Consider the following 17,363-nt stretch of genomic DNA (forward strand, 5'->3'; position numbering starts at 1 on the left):
GCAGGTGACTTGCAAATATTTTGGTTAGCTATGACTTGTAAAGCCCATATGGACCTCCAAGGGACCAAAGATAACTGAGAGGAAAGCGCAATGGTAATTAAATCCAGGTACTATTAGAAAGCACATTTAAACTGCTTGCACAATTAAATCCAGGTACATTTATATCGCTTGCATATATTACTAGGTATAAATTTGATGCAAAGCACACGTGGCCATCACTGGGCACAACTTCGCCACACACTTCAGAGAGGGATCAAGCAGGTACACAAAAAATGGGATGGAAAAATCATACTGCAAATCAAAAAGACACTGCGGCAATCTAACAGACATACTAACTTGCAAGAGCATGCTCACTTCTAAAAATCTTATTTTAAATAGGGAATGGTAAAGGCATACGTGACAAAAATGATTAGAAGCCTAGGAAGGTCTGAGGAGAGATTGATAAGTCTGGGACCGTTTAGTTTAGAGAGAGATGAGTAAAAGGGGATCTGATAAAAGTATACAAATCATGGCTATTTCTCATAATACAAGAGAAAGGAGACATTCAATGAAGCTGGACAGCAACAAATTTAAAACAGATGAAGAAGGTTCTTCCTTTTTAAAAAAGAAAACCAAAAATGGAGCTCTGGATAATTATCCTCTGGAACTGCCTGTCACAAGATATCACAGATGCCAAGAGTAAAGGAGGATTCAAAACAGAGGAAGACATTTGCTAATAATAATAATAAGAGTCATATCTACCTCAGAAAAGGTTTTTTTTTTAAAAAAAAAACACAAAGTGAGGGTAAAAAGCCTCATGTTTCAAAGCCTAAGTGAATCTCTAGCTATTGTAAGTTGGGGCAAAACTTCTTTGATGAGCAGGTTACTCTAGAGCCTTTCACTCTTGCATCTTCTAGTTGACCATTTAGCAAGGGCAGTGGTTTGGGCATGGGTACTTGGCTTGGGCATGGGTTACAGGTCCCACCTGGTATGACAACCCCAGCATTCCCATTCCTTTGCCTCTTCCTTGTGGTAGTTGACACCTCCATGCTCCATGTCTCAGGCCCCGGACCTGGGTGTCATCTTAGACTCTGCTCAAGATCCATGAATCCATGCGGGGCGTGAATCCTGCTCCAGCGGGTCTCCAGGATCTGGCCTTTCACCTGGCCCGTGCATCAAACACTCACCGTCTCCCTCCTCTCTGCCACCCTCGAGCCTCCCTCCTTCTCTCCTCCGAGTCGTTCAACGTTTTCCTGACCTATCGCTCTGACCGTACGACCTGATCTTCGAGTCTCTCTTTACCGCAGCAAAAATCACGCTTCTGGTCCTTACCACCTTTTAGGCTGCCAGCATCTCTCTGCTTCTCTTCCCTTGAGATGTGTCACACCTGCTTCCTCCTCCACCAAATCTACAATGCCAAGCTTCAAGGCCCCCTTGGCCACTTCTCCCACAGCGTCCTTCCAAAGCAGCGCCTTATTTACCAAAGAGACTCCCCCAAACCACCCCCCGGACGCTCGGCCCTGAATTCTGCCCTCTGGATCCTCTACCAACATCAGCATGTATATGTACATGCAACTTTAAAAAGCCAGACCTTTTTCTTTTTGGATCTGTCTGGTGAATGTAAATTGAGTCCCGATTGAAAAGAAACGACCCTTACACCAGAGAGCACATCTGAGGTCCAGCCCGAAGTCGCTTAGTATATTATAGAAGCGGGGGGCTCAGAAACACGCTGGAGCCGACCCGCGATTCGAAGAGACAAAGAGAGATTCGGAAAGCCAGCCCGCCTATTAAATGTATACCTACCTGCCCAACGGGAACCAAAGTGCGTCTCAGCTCCCTTTCATGCATATGGCAGTCTTGACTTGCTCCTTTTAATCTAGTAAAAGCAGCTAAAACATGCAACCTGCTTCCCAGAGATCAGGCAAAACCCCAGTTTATTTCTTGACACTCATTCAGTTCAGCGGCGGTTGTTTTTTCCAGCGTTCGCCCCGTGCTGCACCCAACATTAATAAAAGGACTGTGTTACGGCAGCGTGTCTACAAGGGGCCGCGCGCTGTAAAAGTGGCCGGAGCAGCGTTGTAACCAAACGGGCAGGATTTGCCTCCCAACTCGGCATCTTTCTGGACCGCTTGCAAGTGCTTCTGCTCGACTCGGCCACCTGGGCCATGATGCAATAAAAGGACCCTGGAGATGCAGCGGCAGCAACGACTACGCAGTAAGCCCAGCAAAGCCGAATGGCTGCAGAAGAACAAACTTTGGACACGCTCCGCTACTGGAAGAATATTAAAAGCCGCTGCTTCTAATATCAAATTTCCCCCTCCCCAGTGGTAAACCTGTCCGGAGGTACGAGCACGAAGGGTTAACCGCCCGAGATGGGGCGGGAAAAATATGACACACACAATTTCCTTTTATCATAAAACAATGCGTTTATTATTTTCTGTATCTCTGTAAAAGGGCATGGCCTTCTGAGTGGAAAACAAAACACAGCCTGGTCACATGTTTATTTGCTTCAGCTACTCCCTTTCCCTTCTGATAAATAATCAAACATGCCATCCAGAAAAAACAAAACCAGCGAGCTGGGAAATTTGATGGTCATCAAATAGACTCAGATACCAAGAAAAGCAGCCCACTGTTCCCACAGTGAGCTTTCTGCCCCACACCTACACTAACATCTGAGTAAATAACTTCAGTCACTCTTTCCATTTTCCCCATGCAATTACTCCTACTGTTAAACAAATTGTCCTTAAGGCAGTTGCAAACACCATTTTTTTTTTCCCTCCCTGCAAAGTAGAACAACTTCTGAACATTAAAAAAGCCAGCCTCGCAATATATTTTTAAAATATGTTTGTTGTACTTGCGGTTTGGCTGAAGACACAGCTTGATTTCTCCCTTGCTCTCTTTTTCTAAGAAGATGGGCTTTTACAGGCAAAAAATTTTAAAGTGTATTAGGACCTCACAGAGCTAGAAAGCCTCGGTGAGGATGGGTTTTCTCCATAGGGCAGGCTACATATTTTCCATTTCCTTGTGTGTTTTAGAGCCAGTACACGAATGCCACGATCGATCACATTAAAAAAAAAAACAAACCAAAAAACAAACTTACCGATTTATTTTGTCGGACTTTCAAGGGGGAGAAATAGCAAAGAAATATTGAATAGTTTATTAAGTCAGTCACTTGAACAGCGTGGATAAAACCAGCATACATGGTGCAACACATCGTACGCAGCGACCCAATGGTCTCTTTGAAAAAAGGCTGAGGATCACAGCGCCCCTCATCATTAACAATGAAAAGCCGGAGAGAAAGCCCCTCGCGTGAAAGTTAACAACCATCACCAAAAGTGAGCATGCCTTCCCTTTCCTTTTGTAGCACCGCCGCTCTAAACAATAGTAATATGAATGAGATAATAGCCATGCTTGTTTCAGCAGCCTGCTTTTTATTAGCATGAAATTGGTACAAATATTAACGAGCCTGGTTCACAAACGGCGGCGGTCACGAGGCAAATTATTTGGGGGAAACCAAACCCAACCCAACAGCAACAACAACAACAACGATGCTTTCTCCAGACACGGGCTCCGAGCCCCTCTCCCTCGTTCTGCAAAGAGCAAATGCTGCATTTCCTTCCCCACCCCACCTCCAACTTATGAAAGTGATAGGAAAGCACACGAGACACCACGAGCGCACGCAGACTAAGCTCCCAGAAGGGTTGTGACAACGCACAACTGTTTACACCCCGGAGATGCTGGCAAGAGAGAGGACACTGCGAAAGGAGGTAGAACTAGGAAAAAGTCTTTAAAAATCAGGGCAGGGGAGTTGGGGGCGGGGAGGGAGGGAGGGAGGGGGAGAGAGACCCTCTGATGCCCCCCCAAGGCAGTAAACACACTGAACCGTCTGATTTTGCTCTAAAAACCTAGGCAAGGAAAAATGTCCCTACATTGCAAGAATACCTCCGCAGAGGAAGAGAGCAAGTTAAAAGTTCAGTCCCAGCTGCATGTGCCTTTTCTCTGCACGCTTACAGAGCAAGCGAAGAGTTGAACCGAGTGAGCTCTTACTGTCTGCCTTTAGATTTCCGTCTTCTCGCTGGAGATGTGTTCTGGCTGTTTCTGTGAAGCGGGGGTTGAAGAATGGTAAAAAGATGTTTGAATAAACAGGAAGTGCTGTGCAGCTGAAGCACACACTGAAGGGAAAACACACTGGAGCAGTGCCCTTTGTAGGCAACAACGGGAGGCTTGCCTCCACAGTAGCAACGTCTGCTTTTATTAAATGACAAAGAAACCACAAAAATTCCTTAAGTCATTCTTCACTTCCAAAAGTTGAGACAGCACTTGGGGCTTGCAGGTAATTTCAGAGTTGGAGTTTCACACCAGCAAAAAAAAATAAAATAAAATAAAAAGCTATTCATTCGGCGTTATTGAAAGCTCCCCGTCCACAGGCAGAAACATACAGAACTAATTATGCCCCTAACGAGACCCAACAGCAGCAAAAAAAAAATTAAAAAAAAAAAAAAGTCTCATTTATGCAGCTAGGCAAATTCATATTTCAGGCAAGTTCGACTTCCCTGCTCTCTGCAGTGCCATACGTTTCTCTCTCTCAGCCTTGGCCAGACTTCCTGGCTATTTTTCAAGCTGCCCCGAATTGTTCAAAGACCCCCCCCAGCGCTGGACCCTAACAAAACTTGCACCTACCATCGGAGGAGCGGGCGCTCAGGAGTCTAACGCGCTTTTTCTTCTTGGCATTTTCTTTTCGCCTACCAAAACAAACTACCTATTTAACACGAGATGACTAACGAACTGCCTCCCCTCCCAATTATCCAAGTCCTGTCTTGTGTCATCCTGGTGACATGACACAGATATTGTCAAGAAAAGTAAACTAGCGCTGGCACTCTGAGGCAGCTTGTAAAGAGATGAACAGTCGAACAGCCATATTCAATAAAAAAAAGAGGAACAGGATTCCTTTAGAAAATGTATTGCTGTTGTGGCAACGTGCTGCTGCTGCTGAAGGAACTGATTTGTTATTTAGCATGTAGTCTTGGGCTGTCTGTCATTCTGGGTGCTAATGCTCTGCTAAAATAACTCATTGGGAGCTGTCAGTGGGATGTTTACATAGGCCCCAATCTTTTCTTCATACAAGGAAATTTTTTACTGGAATTCATCTTCTTTTGATCTCACATTCAAAGCAACAGCAGCTTGATAGACATGCAAGTCTGAAAGCAAATCCAGACGCTGAAGATAAACCGCCAGAGTATGACAGGCAGGAGCATCTAAAGCTTATAAAAATGAAGAGAACAGCATGTCGTCTGAGTATTACAATAGCAGAAATCAAGAGACATATTAGGTGGAACTGATCAGCCACAAAAACAGTTCAAAAGGCAGATCATAGAGACAGAAGACTAGGCTAGAAAAAAAATGGGAAAGATCTGCTTTACAGAGGCATCGCCTCCTTTCTAAGTAGCCCGGCGTTTCCGCTGCAGCATGTAAACTTGGGGGGGGGGGGGGGGGGGCAAACCTGCACTAAGCACTTCTCACCTTAAACGCCCCAATTAATTTGCCAACTGCACGTTTCAATTAGGTGCTATCAAACACTGAAAGGACACCAAACCTTTTCTTCGTGACTCAAAACATCACCTTTTGTGACGTGCAACGTTTAGCTAGGCTGCGAAGACGACTTCGGAAATCGCTATAGGAAATCAGACGTCCAACATCCGAGCCACCTTTTCCACGGGAACTTGCCACTATTTTAGCCGGCACGTGGCTCAGACTAGTTCCAGCTCTCCAAAGTGGTCACTTGCTGGAATGACACCGAAATCTCCCCCTCCCACCAGTACACAAGTGCAGCTTCAGGGGAGGATTTTATTTCAATTGAACTACACATGCAAAATCATTTGTAGCGCACCACTGGAGGAGACGTTGGTAAGGAAACAAATGCTGATGATTTCTCAGGAAGTCCATACATTTTTAATTTTTCCTCCCCATAAGCTTCTTATTTTAATTGAAGTCAGCAAATGAAATGAAAAAGTAATTCTCAAACAATTTTGTACTTAGAGCTGTTTGTTAACAAACACCAAATGAGCAGGCAGCGTTAGGTTAAAGGGCAGCCGGATTCCAGATTATAATTTAGCCTGCGGTTATTTCTGATTAAGAACACCCTCCGGGACAGCAAAGCAAGATCTTCTTTTGCAGTAGGCATCGCTTTTAAAATTAGCCTCTTCTGCATAATAAACCAACAGGAAAACTGTGGATTTAAAACTGCATTAACCAATTTGAAGTGTTATAATCAGTTTATGTCTCGCTTTCTGCAAAAACACACTGTTCCTATGTAGCCACGTTACAAATGTAAAAATGCTTCCTGGATTCTAAAACTGTGGTAAGAAAGTCACCTTCTGTCATGCTTATGTAGCTATCTAATGTGCTAAAGGCTGATTATTTATCTTTAAACTGTACTAGTTTAATCTTTTAAGGTCACCACTAATCTGCTCCAACCTTTTAAAAAATAGCAGCTTTCAAGACTTACTGCTACAATCACTAAACTCAGTGCTGAATGTCATTGTAACTGATACATTTACCAGAATGAGCGCCGTTTCACAATGTAAACATCAAATATAAATCCCCACGTAAATTAGAGGAAAAATATGATCTACACGCCAGGAGCCATGTCAGTAAATAAGACCAACGGCGTACCATTTTCACACACCGGCTATTCAAAGACAGGTTCCTATTCTTCTCCCCTTACCTCCCCAACCCAACCTATAAACAAAACTTTAGCATCCAGATTAAATAATGACTGGATGCTGGGTTTTTTTTGGTAACAATAACTTGGCATACCTACTGCAAAACCACACAACACAGCATCTTAAGTCGGTACCAAAAAAAAAGAAGCACATTTATTTGTTCCTGTGCTTTGAACAGTGGCCATCCTATATCCCTCCTCCTATTTTTGTTCTTTTTTCTTTCCAGACTTCTTCTGGACTTGAATGTCACAGTAGACCTTGAATGTGAAATGGCTTCAAGCTAATTGCTCTAATTGCTTGAAGATGTGCAGGCAGGTGAAACCCGATCCCCTTGGCCATTGTAGAGACCAGGAACAACACAGGAATGTTTACATAGTGGTTTGAGTTTAATAGACAGTAGAGCTGAGTTTCAGACAGCCAGCAAAAACACAGCTAATAGGTGACCTCTTAATGCAGTCCTCCCTTTTTAAAAACAAAATACAATTTCATTTGGTAAAAAGGCAGCGTCCTAAATGCCAAGGTTATCTGCCCGACTTTTCGAGTGAGCATACATTGCGTCGCACCTGACATTTGTACCAGAAACCCTATCCTGAATACATTTTCTTTTACCTTAAAACAAAAAAAGCACTTTGTGTGTCAGTCACCTTACAAACAGATGAGGGCTGCATGGGATTTCCTAGTAAGTGCCATCATTTGAATTTTAAACCGAGTGTTTCTCACCGCTGTCACGTGCTTTGCCACGCAGACATATGCCAGGGAGTGCAACTTGAAACGTCACGGATGGGGGCTGGTCCCTGGTATATTATACCCCGTCACCTGTGATGCTCTGGGCCCTCTTGCAGGAGATGTGGAAAAGCACTGAATGCGTTTAAAATAAAGGTAAAGAGATGCTTTTAATTAGGGTTGGGTATTTGACCAGTCAAATAAGGTCTGGTTAATGGACTGATCAAATATTGGTCAAAAATTGTAAAAAAAAACAACCTGCCAATAGGTCCACATAATACACAGAAAAAGCACAATTTTCCCATTAATATGTTAAAAACAAGAAAAAAAAAATCATATTTCTGTTAAGAAAACTACAAAAATGTGGGGGGGGGGGTATGTAAAATTGTTAAAATCTTTGACTAATCAAAAAAATATGCAGTCTACTGACAATATCTGACCGGTCATGACCAGCCCAGCCCTACTTCTACTTACCTGAAACTGCCTCCACCTTTTCTTTCTCCAAACCAGTGATTTTCAACCTGTAGTCTGCGGACCCCCAGGACCCACAGACTATGTCTAAGGGGTCTGTGAAAGAGGACTATGATCCATTAGACATTTCCAGAGGGGTCCGAACCTCCATTCAAAAAGGTTTTTTTAGAGGTCTGTAAATAAAAAAGGTTTCAAACCACTGCTCTAAACCATGGAGGTGCCTCCAACATATTTGATACTCATCATGAAGATGTTGATGGGCTGGAATATCTTTAATAAGAACCATGAACAACGTGCTTTTCTAACTTTGCAGGCCGTGTATCTGGTACACGCAACCAAAGTCTGCAGTCCTTACACAGGCAAAATCCCTCCTAAGATCTGCACTATTGTGAAATTAGAGAAAACTGGACTGGTTTCCAAGAGCCTGTTGGTAACTAAACGTTAGGGACTAGCCAAAAAATGCCTAATTTTATAAGGCAGAAGGGTAGAAAACAAAACAGAAAAAGCAATTCTGGCAGAGGTTAACACACAAAAGTATTTACTGCAAGTCTGGTCCAAAAACCGAACACTGGCAACAGGTAATATTTATTTCCCTGTGCAGACGCTCTGAGATTTGTTACCAGTCTTCTAACCAGGGTCGTAACTGGATTCAAATTCAGGACAAAGCATTGTAGATTGTCTCCCAAACAAAAAGAAACAAGCAAGCTAAAATTTACTCAGGAAGGAAAAAAAGGGGAAGAAAAATTTGAGGAACGGATGCAAGTGCCATGAGACAGTACAGCTAAGGAAGAAAACAAAGTAAAGCCCAAGTAAAGCCATGCAAGACAATACCCGCGGTCCAGGCTTTTCAGGCCTGATCTCTGGGACTTTGCTCAGACAAGCTGTAAATTCTGTAATATCTAAAATCGATAGCATTACCTAACAGAACCAAACCAAAGAGAAGCAGAAGAGGCCGGGTCCCGGACACTCCTGGATGCAACTGCCGCTTTACATTAAGACAACGCACGCAAGAGCGCTCGATGCTTCACCTTGCTCCCGAGTCCCAAAACAAAGACGCAAAGGAATAACTGATCTTAAATAATACAGAACAAAGACAACAACAGCCACCTGCAAAGCAAGCTGGGATACTGGTGAACATGCCTTTTCCCCCCCTCTTGCCAAGAGGCAGTATCACACGTGCCCCTAATGGCCAGGGACGGTGGATTGTCATCGGGTGAGGGCGGGTTGGAAACCCCAAAAGCTCAAAACTGGAAAAACAGTGTCAATTTAAAGATTTAGTATAAACTAGTTCGAGCCGGTGGGAGGAACACTAAGTAGAAAAAGTAAACACGGTCCCCCCCAAGTAGTTCCCTACTAAGCTATATACACAGTCGGTGCCTGGTACCACGGGCTGCCCTGCATGTTGGGGAGGTCAACAAAGCTATGCTAAACTGACAGGTTCAGTTTACAGCAGGCCAGGACTTTGTTTGGATATACTGGCCTTGCTCACCGCCAGCTTAACAACAGATGGCTAGAAAACTTTCATTATGTTGCAGAGGGCTGAACTGCAAACAATCGGGGAAAACTGAGAAAAGTTTAACTCTCTCCCAGCCAGCCAGGGAATCGTTTGCATCCCTGCACGCTCCGGGTGAAAGTGGAGAGGATTAAAACGCCAGCCAGCAGCGCCCATGTGCCTTTAAATTAATTAAAGCGGGAGAGGATGATTAATCACACCTAAGTGCAATCCCTTGGACGTATTAAAAAAAAAAAAAAAAAAAGAATTTGCTGGCTGACAAGGTCAAATCAATAAAAAAAAAATCATTCCAGAAACAAAATGGGTTTTGACAGATTGCAACCTTGTATTATAAACTTTTCTCCAGCTTATAACTTTAGGACAGTTATGGGAAGTTACTGAATAATTTGCGAATTAGGATTTCCTTATCGACTTGCGTTTCCTACCTCTGCAAGCGGAGTGTCTTCCCTTGCATATCCCCCCCCCCCCCCCCCAAAACTTTCGCACTTGAAAGGGAAGAGAAGGCTGCCAAATAATCTAACCACCCAGATCTGAATAGGATGTAGCCAAATCTGTATATAATTTAAATATTCATTAAACTGATTCGATTCATATGCACCCTAATACCTTTTAATGCTCTAAGGCAGGTTATAAAAGCACCTTCTGAGGTTTAATTCAATTGACAATCTTCTATGCGTCTCATCACGGGAAATACATTATTTTATATTATTCAAGAAATGAAGAAATCTGTTTTCCACAAATGCATTTTAGAAACTACTCTTTCCTGTTATTGAAAGAAAATTGTGTTTATTACTCCTTTAGCATAGTGTAAACTCATAAACGTCAACAGAGAGTACAAGGAAAACTGTCAACTAAATATTGTTTCCTTCATGAGCTGCTCTTCCAAGTCAATTATGCCTTTCAACTTCTGGGGCATTGTATGATAAACTGGCAGTAAAAATCATTCACATTAATATACCATGGTGCCTTGCCTGCAAAAGGTAATTAAAGAAGTAAATGACTCATAAGAATAGACATATTAGCTGCAAAATGAAAGGCAACTGAGCTGCCACATGAAAATATGTACCATTAAGATACTGCATTTTCATATTCCTGTAATCAGCTTCAGTAGACTAATGCTTATTTAATCCAGTTCTCTGCTAAGTCCATCAACAACTGTTTTTTGCTGTTTTCTCCTTGACTGAACATTATGTGTGCAGGTTTGGAATAAATACTGCAATAAGATTTTTGTATAGTCAATTGAAGAACCGGGGGGGGGGGGGGGGGGGCGGGTTGTATATTAAAAAAACCACAAAACTATTTTTCTTTCTCCCCAAGAAAAGTACAATACAGAAGGTTACCAAAAAAAAAGACATTTTCCAGCCACAAAGAGCTCTGTAAGTGGCAGTATGCTTGGACTGAAGTACAGTCTCCCAGAAGGCAGGGTCGCCCCCCATTCACCAGTCGTGATTAATTTGTCTTTGTTAAGGAGAAGACAAACCCATGCTTCCATGTGCCTAATTTCCTATCCTTCAATTAGAAAACGCTCTATTTTATTAACAAGGGTTTTCAGGAGCATAAGAAAATTAAGAATCATTTTACCTTTCTTCCATGCTCAATGTGAAAATGGGGTGGGGGACAAAAAAGACGTGGATGGGTTGGGATGCAGACGTTGGAGCAACACGATGCCAAGGGACAGGTCTAAGCTGGAAAGGCCAGACAAGGGAGATGGTGGAGCAAAGGGTGACACATGATGGAACAGCTCTGGACAGCCCCAGATAAAGCAGTCCTTTCCTAATCTCTGTCTCTGCTATGAGTGGAATAACCAGCCTCAATAAGGACAGGAAACCATGGCCCAGGCCCTGTCCCATACATAGGTAAGAGGATGGTAGCATCTGCATGGAGGCAGAAGGCCTCGATATCTCCCACCAACTCTCACAGTGGCACTGATGGACTCAATGAACTAAAAAGGCTTGTTTCATCTCTGCTGCCCATGACTGACTGCAGTAGGTGTGCTATTATAGGCATGAATCAAGAGACATGCAAGTACTTGACTTCTGATGGTCAACGCAAACAGTTCCCATAAAGCTTTTGCTCCCTTTGAGCTTTGCCCTTACCAATAAAACCGGGCACTCACTCTGACTCTTGAAATGGCGCACACCTGCAGGAGCGCTCGAAGCCACTATTCTGTAACCGCTATGCAGATATAAACCTTTCTGTAAACGGCATTGGGTCTAGCTTTCCCATGTCTTGCATTTTCTTTCTAAGGTTGAAAATGAGACGTTAAAGATTTAAAGAACAAAGTACACTTGTCTTCATCTTCCCAAACGGAGCCCTATGAAATGCTGAAACATTTATTGTGCATCCTGTTTGCAAGCAAGCAATTAAAATATTCTTTTCATCGCAATCTAACTCCATAAGGCCAAGATCAAAACCACTCAGTTGCTAGACAGTTGTCACAATTATTTCCTTTTGTTAAGTACAGGGGGGAAACTGCTCGTTCAGATATTGCTGTCTGATGATGACTGTTGGCAAATCCTGACTTTTTAAATGGTGGGCACGGCAGAAGTGCAATTCACCCCATATTTATTGCACCTGACTGGGGTTTATTTTCCCAAAAAAGAGATCTTCCAATAAAATCTTCATATGGAAACCTGCACCATATTCAGCTTATCACAATCAACCCTAAATAGTATAAGACTTCTAAAAAATGTAGACTCAATCATTATTTAAACTGTAATATTGCTTCACCATTCGAGCAGACATCACTTGGTACCCACAATTAATGAGCTCTAGTCCTTTTTCTAATTAAGGAACAAAGGTTTTTGCGTGCAGAGTATAGAGTGACACTGTCTAGAGAACACACATTTAAATAGAAGAGAATCTTTCTAATGACCTTAAAATAGGATTTTTTAATATCCAAGAATATAATAGGATCAAGAAATTAGAGCATTTCCAACATCATTTACAAATAAGCCATTAAGAAACATTGTTAAAAGGTAATAATACATTCCTAAAAATAATGGGACCTTATAGAGACGAAGGCATATCACTTTTGTATTCCTGTAATTAACCTGTGTGTACTTGTACAGCAAAAATGCAATACATAAATAACTTTACCTGAATTATTTCATATATGTCTATAATAAAGTTCGATCAAAAAAAAAAAAAAGAGAAAAAAATTAGAAAGTGGCTATTAGAGCATAAAATACATTTAAAGTACTGCAGATTAGGATTCAAACACCTAATTTAGAAAGTCAGAAAGGTAACCTCACTTTCTACAGTAATTAGGGCTGTTAGAAATAGGATAGCATCTCTTAAAAGTGTTACAAATACACCACGCTACTAAATAACCTGCATTGCTGGGAAAGTAGACTTGCTATCAAGGGCAAAGCTGCTATACACTGAGGTAACAGTAAATGACAGACTGTTGTTCAAGTCCATTAGCTGCTATGTGATAGGAGCACATTCACTAGCACGCGACCTGTGAAAAATCTTAGATCTCTTTAAATCTTTGAATTGGATTGCTGCATTAATTCTTAAGAACTGCAATCCTTCAACCAAGTCAAATTACCCTCATTAACAGGGGAAAAACTGCCTCTGCAATAAGTTAAAAAAAAAAAAGATATTTATTACCTATAATCACTTTCACGTACTTCACTTGGAAGTACGACAAACTGGTGCAACAACTGGAGAGGCCGTCACCAGCCCAAGGCACTTGTGTGTTGAGTCTGCAAAGGCTGCAAAAAAGGCGACCCAGGCACGCATGTGCGTGCGTGCTCCTGTGTGGCAATTCGGTGGGAATAAATGCTTGGGAGGAACAGAAAACGCCGTGAATGTTTAAGGGGGGGGGGGGGGGGGATAATCAAAGCACTGGAATGATCTGTGGGTGCCACTAACATAACCACAAAAGGGGGTGGGAATCCCTCCGTTACTCAAGGCTTGATTACAACACTACTTCATAATTAGGCATGTTACAAGTATTGTCATCAACCAGAAAATTCATGTACTAACTAAAAGGTCTCAGAAGCTGGCTCAAGACTTCTACTCATTAACAACATCTGCTATTAATGTTTAACCCTCATAAACATGCACACAGTGTTCAGCGTTCAATAAAGATGAAAAATAAATATTTTGTTGTTCTGTTTTGCCCTTGTGGTGATCTGTACAAGCCCGTGAGTGTTGAGAACAGTTAAAACCACCATAGAGATAACAGGAAAATATTTGCTCTCTGCTGGAAAGGAGCTATTTCTTTCTCCAGTCATTGCTTCTCTGCACTTCAGATGTTATAGCTTCAGAGCAAGTCCTATGCAGCACAATAAACACCAACAGACGCACACGTTGTGCAGCACGAATCATTTATTTTAAAGGTGAAACTTGCTTCCAAAACTCGCAGGCGCGGGGTTTAACATAAACATGCATTTAATGTTTCATTTGAAAACCAGCATCCTGGGGGAAGGAAGAGTGCCCCGAGAAGTGGGGAGCTGGGAAGCTCTGGGATGAGGAATGGGAATCAGTGCTTTTCATCTTTATGGTATCGCTATGACCCCAGACCAGGGCCCTAATAGTCCAAGAGGATCCAAAGAAGCCCACTGATAAAGTCTCCACAAGGACCCAAGCACTTGTCCCTGTAGGTTCAATGGCAGGACTGAGAAACAACCGAGTCAGAGAAAGTGACCATCTAATGCTTGCTTGGTAGCCCCTTTCCTCCATCCATTTTCCATTCCCATCACAAAGGCTGTCCCCTCGGACGAAAAGCATTAAGGTGATGGCTGTGAACTGAGCTTCCCTTCTTCATGACCCCACTTCCCTTCTTCATCCCTGCAAAGGGGAGTTCGCACTGGTAACACAGTGGGATAAAACCAGCTCTAGTCACTAGGCTGTGAAACATGCTCAAACTGGCATGCATCACAGCCATCGCACTCCTCTCTGGTGCCCGGTCTCTTCCGCACGCACAGGCTCCAAGCCCACAACCGGCCTCATATGAGTCCAAGCAGATCCTACTGGCACCAACTGGACTGGATCGAGGGGAAAAACTCTTCCTGCCTTAACCAGACCTTGTGGTCCCACTCGGATTTCATATTAACCAGAAATCGGGAACTGTACTATACAAGTAATATAGCAATTTTTCTCTTCATACACGGCAAGGTCCCAATTGCATAGTGTAGCTTCCTCTATTCCTAGCACTGCATCTTTTAAAGTTAAGGCCATTATTTTATCTGGTGTATCAAGATCAATATGTACAACATATGCCATATTGTTGACACTTCCCTGGATGTACTGTATGCCATATGCCTAAAGTACTAAAAGGGGTGATGAACAGAGTGGCAATACTGAACCGTGTACAAGATACACCAAGCCTGCTGAATGAATTCACTTATAGAATTCAGCCAATAAGAGTTTCCATACGTTTAACAACCCCCTTTCCCCCCTGTAATAAAAAATGAATTTAATATCTTTCTGCTAGGAAAAGTTAACATACCAGACACACAGTCAAAGCAAACATTTAGTCATAGTGGGCCACCAGGTCTCTAAAAACCATACATGTAAAGACAGATCATATATAACCAGAAGGATAAAGCAAACAACACAAAGAAGAGGGGACAACTCTTACATTTTAGCAATAAACCAAAAAAATAAAAAATAAAAAAATAAAACAGTTCTGCTTTTGCTTCCACTTGTCCTTCCTTTTACCTTTCATAAATCTACATCCCAGATGCAATTGCTAGAACTCGGAAAGATGTCATATTGACTATCTTTAAGGTTTATTTACTAGTTTGTTCTACTAAGAATTATTTGAAGAATCAAGTGCTCTCTTGCACTACAGCATTTTTGCGCAAGTCTTTTAGACTGGGTTATAAAATTGAAATGTTAGAAGGAGCACAGCAGAACTATATTTATAACAAGAACTCTGCTCTTCAACACTTGACACATACATGTGCATCTTCATTTTTATACAATACCACTGCACACTCTGATGGGTACACTGGCTGCATACTATTCATTAAAGAAAGTAACCCCACTCATCAAACAGAACAGGTTTGACAGTGCTTACATGCAGAGGACTGGTGTAAAGGTCCAGAGCATTTGATTCACTGCTCATAACCAATTGCCAATGGCATACACACTGAACATACCGTGCATGCGGGGGGGGACACCACCAAATTCTCCTTTTGACAAGTAAACCCTCAGCACAGTTATAGTCTGACGGCTAAGATAAACTACAAAGTGCTTTAATCTTGGGAGTGAGAGGTAGCATGGTACCTGGAAAAAGGATAAAAATGGGAATGAACTGGAAAATGGGAATTTCTATGGGGAAAAAGCCCCAAAGAATTTCTATTGCTGGAGATACTAATCCTCCTATGCAATGGGAAGCTCAACAAGAAAAGGAAACACAGTTTTAAAAGAGCCTTTGATGTATGACCTACTGGGGGCTGGCATGTTCTGCCCGGCAGTTAGCACTAGAGCAAATATACACAGGAACAGGTTGCATTCATTGCGTATTAAAAGTACTGGCATTTCTCATGGGGATACCACTAATGCTTCGGAGCTAGTGGTGCTATGCAAAGCTATAGTCTCCCCATCCTCTGCTACTGGTGCCACCACACACTCACAGGCTACAGATCAAAGGGATGTGACAAGATAAGGAGAATTCATTTTAATGCCAACTTCTTGCATTGAAATGCACCAAATAACACCAGTTCTGTCACTTTTTTGGGGTTCTAAAGGAAGAATGCCGTCCCGCGGATGTATGGGCATGTATATATTTGTATGCGCGTAAGCAAAGCCATTAGTAAAGTAGCTAATGTGAGAAGGAAGCTAAATGACTTGTTTAAATGGGAGGCTGAATTTTCTTTGTACCAGTCACAGGAAACATGTTTGTTCAAGGGGAAAAATGTGAAAGAGGAACACATGCTGATGTTCAAGAACAGCTTGTTCGTGCCTGATACACAACATCAAGGTTTTAAAACTAAAACTTTACTCCACACTATTTCATTACTACGGACACCTATACATGTGACGGAGCTCTGCTCCGACGCGTGATTAATCGAGTCTGCTGCAAATCTGCTAGAGCGTGCTCATTAGCAGCCTCCGCGTCATGTGTATTCAGTGTCCCCATGTTTCAAAATGGCTGCAGGGGTGCCTTAACTAAATCTCATTGAACGAGCTTTAGTTAAAGTGCCCCCAATACCATTTGGAAGCATGGGACGCTGAATCCACGTGACGCTGCAAGCGCTTTAATTAGAGAGTCTCTCGGAGTTGCTCTAATTAGAGCATATCCCCCCTCCACCCCTGAGTACATGTATAGATGCCCAAAAAGTCCTAGCATCCACTGTTGTCACCTTTGCCCTTGCAACACTGTTTGCACAGTTAGGTAGCTAGCTGTACAGCTATTAAATGGACAGTAGCTGGCTGGACAGTAGGTCTTTTGTGTGTGCAAAAATCAACCAACGTACATGACATTTTACCAGTACAAACACTTAGGCTTGCATTTTATGGGTGTAAAGTCCCAGGGCAGAGTTGGGTGCCCGACTCAAGATGGTGAAGGTGACAGATAATTATTTGTTGCTCTTCCGTATTTTCTCTTAAGACGATTAAAAGAGCTGGTACTCGTCTGAAGTATATTATCCATAATTTCCCCACATAACCACCCAAAGTCTAACATTTCTTCCTAAATTAGCTACGTGCTATCCTGTCCCATTTATAACGGTTGCAGCAAAGATTAGTAAGCCGTCTCAGCCATGACAGCACGAGATAAACCAGGCACTTTGCCAACCCCTTTGCCACCCCAGTCTCATTTCAAAATGGCCATGCCTTCACTGTTCGCAGTTATCCTTTACAAAGATACCCCATCCAGCAAATAACTCCAATTAATGACGAACTGCCCTTTCTGTAAGGCCACCTGCATAAGGGTCTACCTCGGGGAGCGATGACTGATCACCAAGAGGTGGGATTCACTGACGATCAACGTCTCT

General features: G+C 42.5%; 1 protein-coding gene across 18 annotated transcripts in view; it reads right to left on the bottom strand.

Moving 5' to 3' along the window:
• Positions 1-17,363, bottom strand: part of FOXP1 (forkhead box P1) — a 442,244-nt gene that overhangs the window by 138,213 nt on the left and 286,668 nt on the right. Inside the window, exon 1 of one of the 18 annotated variants that reach the window (XM_019499640.2) lies at positions 4,027-5,206. The exons of 15 other annotated variants lie outside the window; for them this stretch is intronic. The gene's annotated coding sequence lies outside the window, so the exon portion shown is untranslated. Of the gene's footprint in view, positions 1-3,921; positions 5,207-17,363 lie in introns of those variants that run through there. 2 more of the 18 variants (XM_019499638.2, XM_019499637.2) reach the window with 2 other exon arrangements.

Source organism: Alligator mississippiensis, chromosome 12 (assembly GCF_030867095.1).
Source record: "Alligator mississippiensis isolate rAllMis1 chromosome 12, rAllMis1, whole genome shotgun sequence".
In the NCBI taxonomy this organism is placed as follows: domain Eukaryota; kingdom Metazoa; phylum Chordata; order Crocodylia; family Alligatoridae; genus Alligator; species Alligator mississippiensis.